Here is a 16840-nt window from a genome sequence, read left to right as displayed (position 1 = left end):
AGCTAACTCACTGCTTTTTCAAGTTCAAGTAAAACCTGTCAGACCATGGCCCTGTTCTTGTACACCAAGCTCTTGGTATTTTTATTTTCGCATTCACAAACATACATAGAAAAATCACTGATTCTGTTTTTTTTAAAAGTAAAAAACCAAATAAATAAAAAGAAAAAAACCCACTAATCACCAAACAATCAAGAAATGCCTCTCATTTGAAAGAAGTTGAATAAAGATGGTCTTTGAACATGAGACTATGTGAAAGTGAAGATAACTTAAAACAGCATGCAACTCTGTTCCTCCCTGTTCCAGAGGCAGCCGCATCTTCTTAGGCAGTGCCAGCCTAGTCCCATAGACAAATGGTGAAGGTCAGTGCGAACGGATTTGGCTGTATTGTGTGCCTGGTTCTCCACTTGGTTGTTGCCATCAACAACCCCTTCACTGACCTCAACTACATGGTCTACATGTTCCAGTATGACTCCACTCACGGCAAATTCAATGGCACAGTCAAGGCTGAGAATGGGAAGCTTGTCATCAATGGGAAGCCCATCACCATCTTCCAGGAGTGAGATCCCACTAACATCAAATGGGGTGAGGCCGGTGCTGAGTATGTTGGGAAGTCTACTGGCAACTTCACAACCAGGGAGAATGCTGGGTCCCACTTGAAGGGCGGGGCCAAGAGGATCATCATTTTCCCCTTTCTGCTGATGCTCCCATGTTTGTGATGGGTGTGAACGACGAGAAATATGACAACTCACTCAAGATTGTCAGCAATGCATCCTGCACCACCAACTGCTTAGCCCCCCTGGCCAAGGTCATCCATGACAACTTTGACAATGTGGAAGGGCTCATGACCACGGTCCATGCCATCACTGCCACCCAGAAGACTGTGGATGGCCCCTCTGGAAAGCTGTGGCGTGAAGGCTGTGGGTCTGCCCAGAACATCATCCCTGCATGCACTGGTGCTGCCAAGGCTGTGGGCAAGGTCATCCCAGAGCTGAACAGGAAGCTCACTGGCAGGGCCTTCCGTGTATCGGAATGTATCCGTTATGGATCTAACATGCCGCCTGAAGAAATCTGCCAAATATGACGACATCAAGAAGGTAGTGAAGCAGGCATCTGAGGGCACACTAAAGGGCATCCTGGGCTACACTGAGGACCAGGTTGTCTCCTGCGACTTCAACAGCAACTCCCATTCTTCTAACTTTAATGCTGGGTCTGGTGTTGCTCTCAATTGTGGGCTGCTCGGTATAGGGGAAGGGGGCGGGGAGAGCTCGCATACGGCCAGAGTTCCTGTGCTCTGGGCAGGTGGATGAGGGATGACTGTCAGATGCTTTCCACACGCCCGGGTGGGCATCTGGCTGTGTGAATCCACGGTGAGGGGTGGACAAAGGGCAGCCCCAGATACCAGGGGCCCCGGGGTGAGACTCTCAGCAGGCAAGTGTCCTAAGTCCAGTCTGTGGCTGTAGTGCAGGAAGGCCTTCTGATGGGAGATTAGGCACGGCTTGTTAGGAGAAAGCTTATCCCATTGTCCAAGCACAGCGGGCCTTGATGAACAGAGTCAGTCTATGGTTTTAGAGATTTATTGTAGAAAGGCAGGGGGAAAGAGAGAAGGTAGAAAAGAGAGAGGAGACTGGCCATTGCCAAGAGGAAAGAAGGGGAAAAGAGAAAGAGAGAGGAAAGGCTAGAGTGTAAGAGGTGAGAGAGAGAGAGAGAGAGAGAGAGAGAGAGAGAGAGAGAGAGAGAGAGAGAGGAGGGAGAGTAAGAGTGAGGAGGGGCCAAGCAGCCCCGCTTATGGTGGGATTGTTCTCTTGTTGTTGCTAGGTAACTGGGAGGAGTCTAGCTCGAAGGTCAGAAGCTTGGGGCATTGTCTATATGACTAAAAGCCACGCTTCTCCTGTGGGGGCTGTGGGGGCTGTGGGGGCTGTGGGGGCTGTGGGGGATGTGGGGGCAGTAACTTTGACAGAAGCCAGAGTTCCAGGAGAAATGAGGGAACGCCTACCTACCATCCCATGTAGGTGGGAAATACCATCAAGGGTTCTAGCAAGGTTCAGACCTCACTCGACTGGACACCAACGCCCCATACTCAATGACAACTTTGTAAAGTCCATTTCCTGGTATGACAATGAATATGTTTACAGCAACGAGGTGGTAGACTCATTGCCTACATGGCCTCCAAGGAGTAAAAAACCCTGAACCACCCACCCAAGCAAGGACACTGAGAGTAAGAGAGAGGCCCTCTGTTGCTGAGGAGTTCCTATCACAACTCGGCCCCCAGCACAGAGTATCTCCCTCACAATTTCCATCCCAGACCCTCATAATAACAGGAGGAGCTTAGGGAGCTCTCCCCATTCTCTTGAATACCATCAATAAAGTTCGATGCACCCCCCCAAAAAAACCCAGCACGCAAACATACATACATACATACATACACACACACACACACACACACACACACACACACACACACATCCCACATCCTACTACATCCAACCAACTTTACAAATACTGTGAAGAGAGTGCAACAAGGGACTACTCAAAGTTAAAAATGTAAAATTTTAAAAAGAAACAAACAAATGGAAAGATTGGGTGGTAAAGAGAAGGAAAGTTCCTGTCTTTTTATTGTTTTGTTTTGTTTTGTTTTTCGAGACAGGGTTTCTCTGTGTAGCCCTGGCTGTCCTGGAACTCACTCTGTAGACCAGGCTGGCCTTGAACTCAGAAATCTACCTGCCTCTGCCTCCCAAGTGCTGGGATTAAAGGCTAAAGCCACTGCCTGGCTAAACTTCCTGTCTTTTACATGTATGCAAAATAAAAATGGAAAGTAAGAAAAATAAATAAAGTTAAAACAAAAGTTAGAGCAATACAGGGAAAGATCATGTCTCTATAAATAAAAGGAAAAGGAAATTCTGTGAATTAAAAGGGCCTAAAATTATATATCATAATGATTTTTGTTTTTTTTAAATTTTTGAATATTTATTTATTTGTAAATGAGTGATCAGTCTTCACACACACACACACACACACAGAAGAGGGTATTGGATCTCATCTTAGATGGTTGTGAGCCATCATGTGTTTGCTGAAAATTGAACTCAGGACTTCTGGAAGAGTAGCCAGAGTTCTTAAACTCTAAGCCATCTCTCCAGCCCCTCATAATTATTTTTTTAAAGGACCGTATTAAGAGGAAAGTCAAGTATAAGAAGAAATATTTTAAGAATTTCTAGTAAAAACAATTGGGCCTTAACGAGGGAGGATGTGATTGGCATAGAATTTATCAAAATCGGATTCCAGAAGACAATAGAACAATGCCTACAATGTTCTGAGGATAATTGTTTTCATCTACAATTTTAAACCAAGAAAAAGGTATCAACTTAGTAAAATAATAGAATGGAGACATTTTTCAGACAAGGAAAAGACAAGAGCAGGCCTTATCTCTAAGGACTCATGTAAGAACCATTATAGCAAAACAGAGAAGAATGAAATGGGAGTCAAAGAAAAAGTAAACAAAAATTAGAATAGCAAAAAGTCTTTGATCAGTCATTATGTAGCAACAGATATTGAAAAATAAAAGTGGTCTCCTGGAGACTGGTTACTAGCATTCCTGTGCAGTAAGCCAGGGCAGGGGGAAATCATCTGCCACAGTTGTAGGCGATAAGAGGCTACAGTTTTAAATGAAAAATTTAAAATATGAAACAAAAGAAATGTTGACTGACGTTTAGTGCCACCGTATACCAGCAATTCTAAGAAATGGCAATAATAAAGTACCCATCCCAGAAACATATCTTTTGTTACTCTAAGTTCTAAACAATTGCTGAAGCTTTTTTGAGTCAGTGTGGTTGTACCCACTGTCCTGTTGTCAATATGTTAAAGACATCTAGCAAAAAGAAATGGGAAGGATTAAAGGTAATATTGTTTAAAATAGGTTGAAAATATGATCAAATCCACTGGAGTAGTATGCTTAAAGCACAAATTGTTTGAATTTGATCCCTAGTATATTCTCCATTGATACAAAGAGCAATTATGTAATAATTGTAGCATGAAATATGGCTATGCAATGAAGGTGGTAGTAATAATCATAGAAGCAATCATATATCACTTAAATATGAGTACCTAACAGGATGCAAAATATTACTAATCTTAATAATGTAAAAATACAAGTTTGGCTTATAGAGATTAAGAGGTAAGAGAAGTGAGAACAAGAGAGAATACATTTTTTTGTTTTGTTTTGTTTTGTTTTGTTTTTATTGGATATTTTATTTATTTACATTTCAAATGTTATCCCCTTTCCAGGTCTCCCCTTTGGAAGCCCCCTCTCTGATCCCCCCTTCCCCTGCTTCTATGAGGGTGCTCCTCCACCCACCCACTCCCTCCTCCATGCCCTGGCATTCCCCTACACTGGGGCATCAAGACTTCATTGGACCAAGTGTTTCTTCTCCCATTGATGCCTGACAAGGCCAGAGGAAAATGAATCTTAAGAATCTTAAAAAGCAGCCGGGCATGGAGACAGACACCTTTAATCCCAGCACTTGGGAGGCAGAGGCAGGCAGATTTCTGAGTTCGAGGCCAGCCTGGTCTACAGAGTGAGTTCCAGGACAGCCAGGACTACACAGAAAACCCTGTCTCGAAAAACAAAAACAAACAAACAAACAAACAAACAAAAGGAATCTTAGAAAGCGATGTCAAAAGACACCCAATTAGAGGCAGAAGTTGAACTGCATCTAGTTAGCATTGCAGAGGCAACTAGTTGTGGGGCTGAGGGTAGAGATATGAACCATTTTGAGAGGAGCACTGGTCAGAAGTATATAACTAGCAAAATAGTATATTAGTAGAAAATACCTTGAGATAATTAAAAATTCATCCTATTACTCGGAGATATGAAGAACATAGGAGAAAAACTCGTATATTTGGAAAGAGATAACAACTAAGGAGCAAGATTGAGGGTAATGAGGTGTGGGCAGGGGAGAATTGCTTTTCTTCTTATTACTATAAACTTTTTTTTTTTTTGCTTTCTTTTTGCTATTTGATCTTTTAATTATGTACTTAACCTATTCCTGTGCTAAACTTACTTGAAGTTTTTTAAAAAATGAATAGCTTTGGAGCAGTGGAGGAAGCAGCGAGGAAGACCCCCTGGACGGAGCAAACCCGCGCTCAGCTGTATCCCTGTGCTCAGCACCGACGTCCCCTGCCTCCACCATGCCCAAAAGAAAGGCTGAAGGGGATGCTAAAGGAAACAAAACTAAGGTGAAGGACGAGCCACAGAGAAGATCTGCAAGGTTGTCTACTAAACCTGCTCCTCCAAAGCCAGAGCCCAAACCTAAAAAGGCCCCCGGGAAGAAGGGAGAGAAGGTACCCAAGGGGAAGAAGGGGAAAGCTGATGCCCGGAAGGATGCAAATAATCCTGCAGAAAATGGAGATGCCAAAACAAACCAGGCACAGAAAGCTGAAGGTGCTGGAGATGCCAAGTGACGTGTGTGCATTTTTGATAACTGTGTACTTCTGGTGACTGTACAGTTTGAAATACTATTTTTTATCAAGTTTTATAAAAATGCAGAATTTCGTTTTACTTTTTTTTAAAGCGATATTGTTAGCACACAGAACACTTCATTACTGGGTGGGGGAAGGATCATGTGTCGGTAACAAAATCTCTTCCAAGCTGGATTGAGGACAGAAAACCTCTTTCCCTGATAATTTTGGAAGGCTCCTGTTGGCTCCCAGGAGAGATATCCTGGTCTTGACCTAGGTGGCCACCAAGACACAAGAATGCCTTGTGGTCTGGGAAAACTATAAATTCACATTTATATCCTCTCCCCCCTGTACTATCAACATAGACTTAATTCCCTTAAAAACCAGAGACCTGGTGGAACCTGGCCCCCAAAATTGGTTTCCCAGTCCATTGAGTGATGTGGACTTTGCAGTGACTTCATCGAGTGTTCTTAGAAAAGCACTGGTTCCTTTTATAAAAGATTGTGGATCTTCAGATTGATAATTCTGCCATGTTCGTTTCCTGAAAATCAGGGTCGGCTTGTGAAAAGCTGTTAAAACAACATCCTTAATGTGAAATGTCAACTCTCACTCTAAGCTACTTCCCCCTTTTCATCGCATTGAATGAAGACTTCATTGGATTTTATAGTGGCTTTCTGATTTTGGTAGTCTATACAAGAAGGGAATTTGGAAGTTCTTGTATATTGTTGATTGTCTGCCCATGTCCTGCCTGAAATACCATGATTGTTTATGAAAAGTATCTTTAATAAAGCTGGTTACAGTTAGGCTTGGAAAAAAAATGAATAGCTTTGAAGAATTTGATAATAAAGTCTTACAAAAATATACTCTCTTGTTCTTAACGTGCTGTTTAACAGTTTATGGAGCTGGGAACATGGTTAAGCTGGTAAATCACTTGCTATCCAAACAAGAGGACAAGAATTGGAATCCCTAACACTCAAGTAAATGCTGTGTAAGCATGGTAGCCCGCCTGTAATTCTAGCATTGAGAAAGTGGACATTAGAGATTCCTGAGCAAGGTGGGTAGCTAGATTAAACATAGTAGTGAGCTCTGTGCTTGACTGCATGACTGTCTCAATAAATAAGATAGAGTGTGATTTCTCTGAAGGCTCTTGACATCAACATTGGGCTTACACAAACACAGACTTGTATGTACGCCTATAAACACACAACAAGCACTTAGCTACAGAAGCACACACAATACATACAGAAACACATACCAAACAAGTTTTTTTTTTTTTTTTTTTTTTTAAGAAACAGAGGCAAAACATTGTTTTAAAGATCATTGTAAGGAATATAGCATCACTCTGCAGCTTATATAAATCGTATGTTTAAATGACTTCTAATTCTTTTTGTCTGAGTTACTTAACTTTTGATGTGAAAGAACAATTAAGTCTCCATAACCACACAAGTACATGCTGGGATTTCATTCTTGTTCAAAGAGACAGCATCCATAACTTGAAATAGCAAAAATGGGATGGTGACATATTTTGTACCATCATTGATGGTTAGAAGGAAGCCAAGCTCTTTTTTTTTAAGAGCCTTAGAAAAAAATTAATGTGCCTTAATATGAATCATAGGATGCAAGCTAACTGGCAAACTCTTTAAGATAACTTCTGGCAGCCATTTTAAGTAGAGGATTTATACTGCAATATGGAGACTCTACTATTTTTATCGTCTTTCTAAAGAATGAGTTTGCACAATACACTATTTCTCAAATGTCTTTAAAAGACTCTTGTCCTTACAGGTATAAAAATGTTGGTGTCATGTACAGCTTAAGCACACAACACACAAATTAATCTAAAACCTATTTTCTAGCTATCAAACTACTCTGTAACTAACTTTCCTCTAATTATAATGTCATAGGGCCACTGCTGCTAGTAGGGATAAAAGGAATGAGAATACATTGAATAATTTCATGGTTCAAGGTTTTACCTCCAAACTGTCTAAAATTTGGTTTTAACTATGTAAACTTTATGAACAATGTCTTGCCTTATTTGCTTCCACACACTAAAATCTTAACTCAGGCATAATTTACAGTCCTGCTATCAGAATGATACAAGAAACATGTTACTGGCTATTCTTTCTATCTGCATTTCTCTTTAACTCTTTAACCTTCTTGGTTTTTATTTTAATTGAAAGAAGTGTTGTGGTTTTGATTTGGCTTGAAAAAATACACTATATGTGGTTTTACATCAGTGCCCTGCCATATATTAAATAACAGAAAAAAATACAGAGGTAAATGGCAGGCATTCTATCAGATCACATCTTCATGTATCATGTATGACCTATATGTGTTGCTAGGGCACAATTCATAGAGTAACAATCTGGCAAAAGTCCTACATTCCTGGTTTAGCAGTGGCACTTCTAAACATCTGAGACTTTGTTTTTCAACAGTGGTATCCTAAAGGTCTTTTACTAATGTTTTCCAGTGTACAGATACTACTCGCCTTCCCTTTTCAGCATGAGATGTGAGCAATAATGCAGTGGCTTAAGAAAATAAACTTGAAAGTCTAGGCATGACTTGGCAAACAAAGTCCAAATGGGATGCTTATTAGAAAAGCCCACTCATTCTGAAGTAAGATGCCAATGATGCGAGGAAATGGGCCCATCAGCTGAAGGAGCGCACTCATATAAATCAACAGTAGCTTCCAGTTTCTGTTTGAAGAGGTTAATTGAGAACCCCTGCTCTAGCCTCTTTTGTCTCTAAAAGGCAAAATGGCATTTTTGAGCCACTTGTCTAAAAAGAGACAAGCCATGCCAGCTTTGTCTAAGTCCCACAAGCATAATTTCATTTTATAACAGACTGCAGAAGTGCTTGTAGGAATGCCATCCTAAGTATATTTTGCCATTTGGTTTTTATAACTCAACAACTGAAGAGGATTTAAAAATGAGATTACTCATCTGCTACAAACACAGTCTTACTTCTCTATACCATTTTCTTTCTTATTTAATAAATGCAGAGAGGTAGCACAGTACCCTCTATGATAGTCACCTCTTTCTAAAATGTGTGCACAGAGCCAATTCTTAAATAACTCGGGTCATGGGAGAAAGGCAAGGTATGGATTAAGTGTAATTCTACAGGGAAGCCCTACAATCACTTTCATCCACTCATTTCTGCCTCTTTCCTAATCACAAGTCTTATCAGCACCCATGATAATTAAGTAAATGTAGAGATTTATGTTTCACTTCCTTTCTTATCCCTAATGAGCAAAGAAATAAGGAGTGAAAAAGAAGAACAGTGGTATTATCCACTAATAGGGTAGATAAGCAGTTGCTAGGTATGAAACTTTCCAGGAGTTTATTATTAAGACCAGAAATTAGGATTATAAATAAATAAATGAGCAATTTTTTACAACATATTTGTATCTAGTGTGTGAAATATAGCCAGTAACTGTGTAGTTCTAGGGTTCAAAACTACTAATTAATCAAAATATTGCCTAAACTTCCTCTGCAATCTTTCTCATCCCAAGTTTCAATTTCTACTTATAAAATAGGGCTTCAAATTGGGACATGCCAGGTTTGAAGAAAGAGTAATATTTATCAAAAGCCCATTTTGTACAAAGATCTACATAATCTTCTCTAGTCATTCACATACTCTCTGCTAGTCGTTCAACTATTGCCCACAGAAACTCTGGCTCCAGTTTGAGTTCCTCTGGGAAAGTGCAGGTTCATAGTGTGTGAATTGCAGCCATATAAATGTAAGCTTAGACTAGGGTCACCCTGCAGACTTCTGAAGGGTTGTGACTGATCCTTGGCCTGAGTGCCAGATTCTCTCACCTGACACAAACAAGTAATCACAACAATTGCATACATGAGGGGCATGCTGGAAAATAAATAAATATTTCTGGCTTTGACTGGAATTTCCCTTTCTCTTGGTCTCACTCACTGTCTATGTGTAAAGTGAAATAGATGGACAAGGTGATCTCTCAGGTACCATCTGGGAGTCTGAGATTCTGCTCATAAAACTTGCAACTTTACCCTTTTTTAAAATTCTTTCCTTAGAGCTTTGCTCTCTACAGAAAGTCAAAATATAGGAAGTCAGTTCAAGCTGCTGAATAGGAAAAATGAATGCAGGTTTCTCTTGTTTTGGGGTATTTTTTTAAAATTATCTTCTATCAATAAAATGTTAAAGCTAATGTTGATGCAAGTTATAATTTCTGTATCCTAGCCCAACATCTTTTTTTTTTCATGCCCAGATGTTTTGAGGTTTTATTTCAATTTTTTTTTTAATCTTAAAACAAAATCCTGTTTGAGATACTTTACATATACACTTTACAGGACAGAAATTAAATCACCTAGCCCAATATCTTAGTCTGGTGATCTTACACATTTTGTCAATTCTTACATTAACTGGAACGTAAAGGAAAACGATCAAGATGTCTTGACAAGATGAGTTCAATTCCCAGATAGAACCAACCTCTCTAAGCTGCCTTCTGATCACCACAAGCACATTTTGGCATCCACATACATGTGCTCTCACACTCCTCCTCTCTCTATTTCTCTCTTTCTCTTTCTCTCTCTCTCTTTCTCTCTCTCTCTCTCTCTCTCTCTCTCTCTCTCTCTCTCTCTCTCACACACACACACACACGGAATTGAAAAAGAATAAAATATAACCAAGTCTTGTGTTCTACCTTGAAGAAGACTATCTTTCCTGCCCCCAGCTTTTCTCAGTTGCCTGTAGTTCTTTGTGTAGAGTTGAGGTCACATGGGCTTCTACCCATCCAGCTTGTCATGTCCACTAGTGTGTCATCCTTATACAGCTCATATAGGTGAGATTTTATAAGTGTAGCTTCGGATGTTACTAGGAATTAAAAGGACAACAAAAAGAGATAAAATAGGCACAGCCCAAGAGCAAATCAAATAGTTTATGGGCTACGGCTCAGTCCACCAGTTTCCATTAGAAGAGCAATTTCAATGGAAGTTTAGAGGTATAGAGCAATGCATTATAATAGTCTTTGATGGAAATAGAAGTGAGGAAGGAACTGGAGACAATGGTGTGGCTCAATTTTAGGAGGTCTGTTGTGATAGTTATTTCTGATTGTCAACTTGACTACATCTAGAATGAATTAAAAACCCAAGCAGCTGGGGACATCTGTGAAGGGATTTTTTTTTAATTAAGTGATTTGAAATGAGAAGACCCTCTTTTAATCCAGACCATTTGAGGTTGAAAAATCCACCTTTAATCTGGGCTGCACTTTCTGCTGGCAACCTATATAAAGGACATGGAAGAAGGAAGCTTGTGATTTTTGTTTGTTTGGTCTCGTTTTGGTCCATTTCTTCGTTGGCATTAGAGCCTACTTCTTCAGGATGTTGGCAGATAGTGAAGACCAGCTGCGACTGAACTTCTCATAGAACAACTACTAGATTCTTGGACCTTCTGTTAGTAGCTGGCCATTGCAGGACTAGCTGGACTACAGCCTGTAAGCCATTCTAATAAATTTCCTTTATGCATACATTCATTCTATAAGTTCTATTCCTCTAGAGATCCTTGACTAATACATCTGTGGAAATAAAGAAAAGGGGGTAAGAGGGTACTAGCCTGAGTAGGACAGAGCAACCAGAGTGGGCTACTACATTTTCAGAAGGAGAACAACTTGGACTTGTTTTAATGTAACAGAAGAGATATATTGAAAATTTCAGAGACAGAATGGCTAGTAGAATGAGGCGCCTGAAGAATTAGTGACTGTAGATACCAGAGGCAGGTAGAGATATCAGAGTTGGGCAGGAAAAGGAAAACTTCCAAGACTAGAAGAGAGAAGGGAGAGTGAGTTTAGTTTTAACTTTTTATTGTTTTTAACTTTTGACTGGTTCTCTGTGAGTTTCATACCATGCACCCTAATCTCACACACCTCCCAGTCCCCTTGTACCCACCCTTGCAACATCCCCGCAAAAAGAAAAAAAATCTCATTGTGGAAGTTGTGGTTTGTCATATGTCCCACAGTGTACCCTTTTGCCCACACTTCTTTGCTTGCAAATGTTTATTGGAACGAGTCATTGTTCTGGTTGGAGGTCTCTGGCTTCTGCTACACTATCAATATTAGATTCTTACTGGGACTCCTCTCAGATATCCTGTTGTTGCCCTGGGTCATAGATATTCTATAATTTTGGATCTGTAGGACTGGGCTCTTCACTTGCTTCAGCAGCTTGTCAATAGGGTAAATGTTGATGTTGGGGTAGTCCAACACCAAGTTCTGGATCTGGGCCTGTGAGGTATTTGAGCTGGTCAGCCAACCAGCTCACCCACACCACTAGGGCAAGATCTCCTACCCTCCCCAGCTGGCTCATCCAATGCTGTAGCTAGTAAGGGGCAGAGCCAGTGGGAGAGGAAGTTTAAATACAGGTGATTTTAGTTTTTTGTTTTTTTTTCCCCCCATGGAAAGTTGAGAGACACTATCTGTACTAAATAACTTTAATTTTCTCAGTGCATCAACAGTTGAGATGAGCTTCTTAAGAGAGCTGGGAGATGGTGAGATAAGAAGCTTTGGAATTGGGCTGGAGAGACGGCTCAGTGGTTAAGAGTACTGACTGCTCTTCCAGAGGTCCTGAGTTCAATTCCCAGCAATCACATTGTGGCTCACAACCATCTGTAATGGGATCCGATGCCCTTTTCTGGTGTGTCTGAAAACAGCTACAATGTACTCACATACATAAAATAAATAAATCTTTTTTTTTTTTAAAAAAAAAGAAGCTTTGGAATTACTACTTAGGGTTTTAGAGAAGAGCCATAGTCAGGGTTAAAGAACTGAAACTCGCCTGAGATTGGACACTCAAATGTGACAGGACACTCATTTGTACAATGCCCCTATTTTCTCCAGTAGATTTAGGATTATTGATTTTGGAAATGAAAAGTGAGAAAGTGGAATAACCCAAGATTTGAGTTTAGCATACTAAGGATCAGAACAAGAAATGGTGAATACTCAAATCATTCCTCAAGGCAGTGGTTGCAGGGCTGTGGGTGTAACTTGATTGGAAGGATGCTTGCCTAGCATACATGAAGCTCTTGGCTCCCTCCCTAGTAGCACATAAATTGCCCACCATCGTGTACTCATCCAACCCCAGCAACTGAGAGGTGGCAGCAAGGGGGTCAGAAGATTAAGACCATCCTCTTGGATAAATAGCAAGTACAGAAACAGCTTGTGACATGCAAGACCCTACTTCAAACTGACTAACTAATTAACTGAATTAATTAAGCAATCGATTAATTAATTAATAACAGGACAAGTAGTTGGGTGAAAGTGATTTTTTTTTAAATAAAGATGTTGTTAGTCAAATTAGTCTTCTGAAATTTATAAATGTGACCCTGGCATTGTAATGGCCTCTTCTTGGGTTAGTTCTCTTCGGTTTTGTGTTCTTAAAACATAAGTAGTGAATTACAGAATGTTCTATGAGTTATATCCTAGCTACAGGGTGCATTGTTTTAATATTCCTTTTTACAGCAGACACAGCTAAAGCACATGGAGATTGGGGAAACTTGCTGGAATTAACCACAGCTATTTATTAACATAGATTCAGATTCAGACCTGTCTGATGTAAAATTCAGTGCTCTTTTCATTAGCCCATGCTGTCTAGGAAAAGTCGAAGGCAATTTAAATTTGAGTTACTACATGATCAAATGGACATGGGAGAGTAATACTTTTCAGAATGAAGACTCCAAAAGGAACTGTTCACGGTCTCCAAAGGTCACAGTTTTATAGACTGATCTCTTGTATGTGTTAACATTTGTACTATGGCGAGGCCTATACTTTAGTTTCTGGCATGAATAAGTAATTTGCTTATGACATTTAAACTAGACATCACCTCATTGGTGTTTCATTTAAAGTAGTGCCAGGCTTCCCATTAGTTTTTAAGACGTTTGGGTTTTGTTTTTGTTGCCTGTGGCAAATGAGAGTTGGAGATGCAGGTGATCCACAGAACTTTTCCTAAATCCATAGACACAAAGAGACAGAAAGCGACTACATCAATGTCCTGGAAGCTGTGTCTTACCCTCGGGGCTTAGTTGAAGAAGTGACTCTGTATTTGAATGAGGTAATGCTTGACACTCAGAATCTTGACTACAGTCCATAAAGGCCTTGAGTCAGGAGCAGATTAAAGTAGCACAACAGCCAAACCTGTGAGCCAGAAATCAACATCTTTACTCTACAAACTCGTTTGGACTATCCTTGAGCTGAGACTAATACAGTACAGCTGACTCCACTAGACTTCAATGCTTGCTTCCTGAAAGCAAAAAACAAACAAACAAACAAACAAACAAAACTGGACGTCATTTTATCTTCTAATTTCGAGATCCATTCAGAAATATCTCAGCAATTATGATACAAGATGCTCTTCCTCCCTTTCAATACTGAAATAAAACAAGTGTTTCCTGAACTCAACATGCATGGCTAGCACTTGTTAGGTCATCACCATAACCCTCTGAAACATACCTCACTACCCATATGTCACACGGTTCAAAACCTCCACACACAAAAAAGTAAATTAAGTTTCTCAAAACTGTGCACTCGATAAATAGCAAAAAATGCATTTGCCCTTATCTCTATGTGGTTTGAAATTTCCTAACGTCATAAAAGGCATCAAAGTAACAAGAAGGAGGCAGAAACTGATAGCGATCTAAACAAGGACGTTTCAGCCCACCTGTCTAAAAGCTACATATAAACAAGGCTACCTGGCATCTTTCACTGGCATTTTGAAAAAACAAATGTGTGTGTATGTAGGAACACAAGGACGCTATCTACATATATGAGGATGTATAGGAAGCCTAAGGTACGTGCAAGTGCTCATCCTCAATGTCGTTCCACCTTAGCTTTTGAGATAGGGTCTCTCCTGGAACCAAGACCGCACAGATTCAGCTAAACTGGCTACCTGTCCAGCAGTCCTCAGGTATCCTCCTGTCTCTGCCTTTTCAGGGGTAACAGGCACACACTAACTTATGTTTATAAAAATGTTGCAGGGGATCAAACTCAGGTCATTATGTTTATATGGCAAGCAATTGACAACTGAGGCATCTCCCAGACCCTTATAAAATCACACCATTTTCTGTACGTCACAGACTCCTCTTGGTTCCATAGATGCTTGTTTTGTTTTGGATTTGATTGATTTAGTTTTTGTACTTAAAAAAAATTATTTTAAAAAGTGTGAGTGCACGACATGTGTTCATGAGTGCATAGTGCCACGGCATGTATGTGGAGGTCAGAGGACCAATTGCGGAATCCGTTTTGCCCTTCTAACTTTAAGTGCATGTCAGGGCTCAAAAACAGATCACAAGGTTTATGAAGCAAGCATCTTTACCCACTGAGGCATCTTGCTGGCCTCTATTTTGCTTGTTAAGAGACAAAGTCTTACACTAAATCACAGTCTATGAAACTCATCATGTATTTCAAGCATGCCTGGAACTCACTGCAATACTGCCTTCTGAGTACTTGGATAATAGATATGAGGTACCACACTCCAAGTCTATAAACCTTCTTTAAAGATCTAAAACAAATTGTATTACAAATAAAATGCATTAAACTAAAATATGGGCTTACTATGTTTAAAAAATTTAAATGGAAGTATATAGGCTCTACTTGGTATTATTTAACAGACGATCTACCTATAACTTAAAAAAAATATTTGGAGAAATTACATCCACAATTTTGCTTGGATAGTAACAAAAAAAATGAAGGTGACATTTTTCTATAAAATGTTAAACTTGAATTCAGCAGAGGAGCCCCTTAAGGAATCAAAGCAATGTCTTGAGCTGGCTTGCAAAAGGAGATACTTAAAATTTCAAGAACTTTGCAAACTGACTGTATCTACTGTGCAAAAGTAAATTCCTTTTCCTAGCATTTTAAAGTGTTTTTCTTAAATTCATACTCACATACACATGCATACATACATATACACAATACGCCAACACACACACACACACACACACACACACACACACACACAGAGAGAGAGAGAGAGAGAGAGAGAGAGAGAGAGAGAGAGAGAGAGAACCATCTACTCAGTCCATACAATGTTTTCTGGCTATTGGAAAAATTTAAAGTTTATTGTATATTTATATCACATTTTAAAAAGTCTATTGATTGGTAGATGAGCATCTAAGCTGTGTCCGTATCTTAGCTCTTGTGAGGAGTAGAACAATTAATATGGAAATGCAGGTATTTCTGTGGTATGCTAACTTATATTCCTTTGAATGCATTTCAGAGTTGTATAACTAGATTGTATGATAACTTTATTTTTATTTTCTTATTTAGAAGGAAGCCCCCATACCAATTTCCATTGTGGTTTCACCAGTTTATATTCCCACCAGCAGTTATTTTTTCTTTCTCCAAACTCTTGCTAGCATTCTTCTTCTTCTTCTTCTTCTTCTTCTTCTTCTTCTTCTTCTTCTTCTTCTTCTTCTTCTTCTTCTTCTTCTTCTTCTTCCTCCTCCTCCTCCTCCTCCTCCTCCTCCTCCTTCTCCTCCCCCTCCCTTCCCTTCCCTTCCCTTCCCTTCCCTTCCCTTCCCTTCCCTTCCCTTCCCTTCCCTTCCCTTCCCTTCCCTTCCCTTCCCTTCCCTTCCCTTCCCTTCCCTTCCCTTCCCTTCCCTTCCCTTCCCTTCCCTTCCCTTCCCTTCCCTTCCCTTCCCTTCTCCTTCCTTCCTTCCTTCCTTCCTTCCTTCCTTCCTTCCTTCCTTCCTTCCTTCCTTCCTTCCTTCCTTCCTCTCTCTCTCTCTCTCTCTCTCTCTCTCTCTCTCTCTCTCTCTCTCTCTCTCTGTTTTTTCAAGACAATGTTTCTGTATAGCCCTGGCTGTGCTGTCCAGGAACTTCTAGACTAGGCTGGCCTTGAACTCAGAAATCTGAGTGCCACTGCCTCTGGAGTCATAGGATTAAAGGCATGTGCCTTTAATCCTTTCATTTGTTTCCTTGATGGTGGCTATTTTGTTTGGGATTGAGGTGGTTTTAACTTACATTTCTCTGATGGCTAATGATGTTAAATACTTTTTCTAAAATGTATTAGTCACTTGTGTTTCTTCTTTTGATGACAGTCCATTTGATTCATTTGAACTTTTATACTTTTATTGACTTGATTATCACAGTATTGATGTTGAATTTCTGTAGAACTTTAAAGATTTTAGATGTTGATTTCTACTATGCTATGCTTATATAAAAACAAACCAATCACACTGAAAAAAAGGTAAAATATAAAATTTCAGAAATAAGTAAGTGATATTAAAATGATAATTACAAATATTTTCTTAATTTTTATTGCACTTTATTGTCTATATTCTTTTTGTTGTTGTTGTTTTGGTTATTCGAGACTGGGTTTCCCTGTATAGCCCTGGCTGTCCTGGAACTCACTCTGTAGTCCAGGCTGGCCTTGAACTC

At 39.9% G+C, this 16840-nt stretch overlaps 2 pseudogenes; both read left to right on the top strand.

Moving 5' to 3' along the window:
- On the top strand, window positions 334-2378 carry Gm15294 (predicted gene 15294; annotated as a pseudogene).
- Window positions 5082-14487, top strand: Hmgn2l6 (high-mobility group nucleosomal binding domain 2-like 6; annotated as a pseudogene).

The sequence above is a fragment of the Mus musculus genome, chromosome X, assembly GCF_000001635.26.
Source record: "Mus musculus strain C57BL/6J chromosome X, GRCm38.p6 C57BL/6J".
NCBI classification, from domain to species: domain Eukaryota; kingdom Metazoa; phylum Chordata; class Mammalia; order Rodentia; family Muridae; genus Mus; species Mus musculus.
The sequence above is the reverse complement of the archived record's forward strand: the minus strand, read 5'-3'. Positions and strand labels throughout refer to the sequence as shown.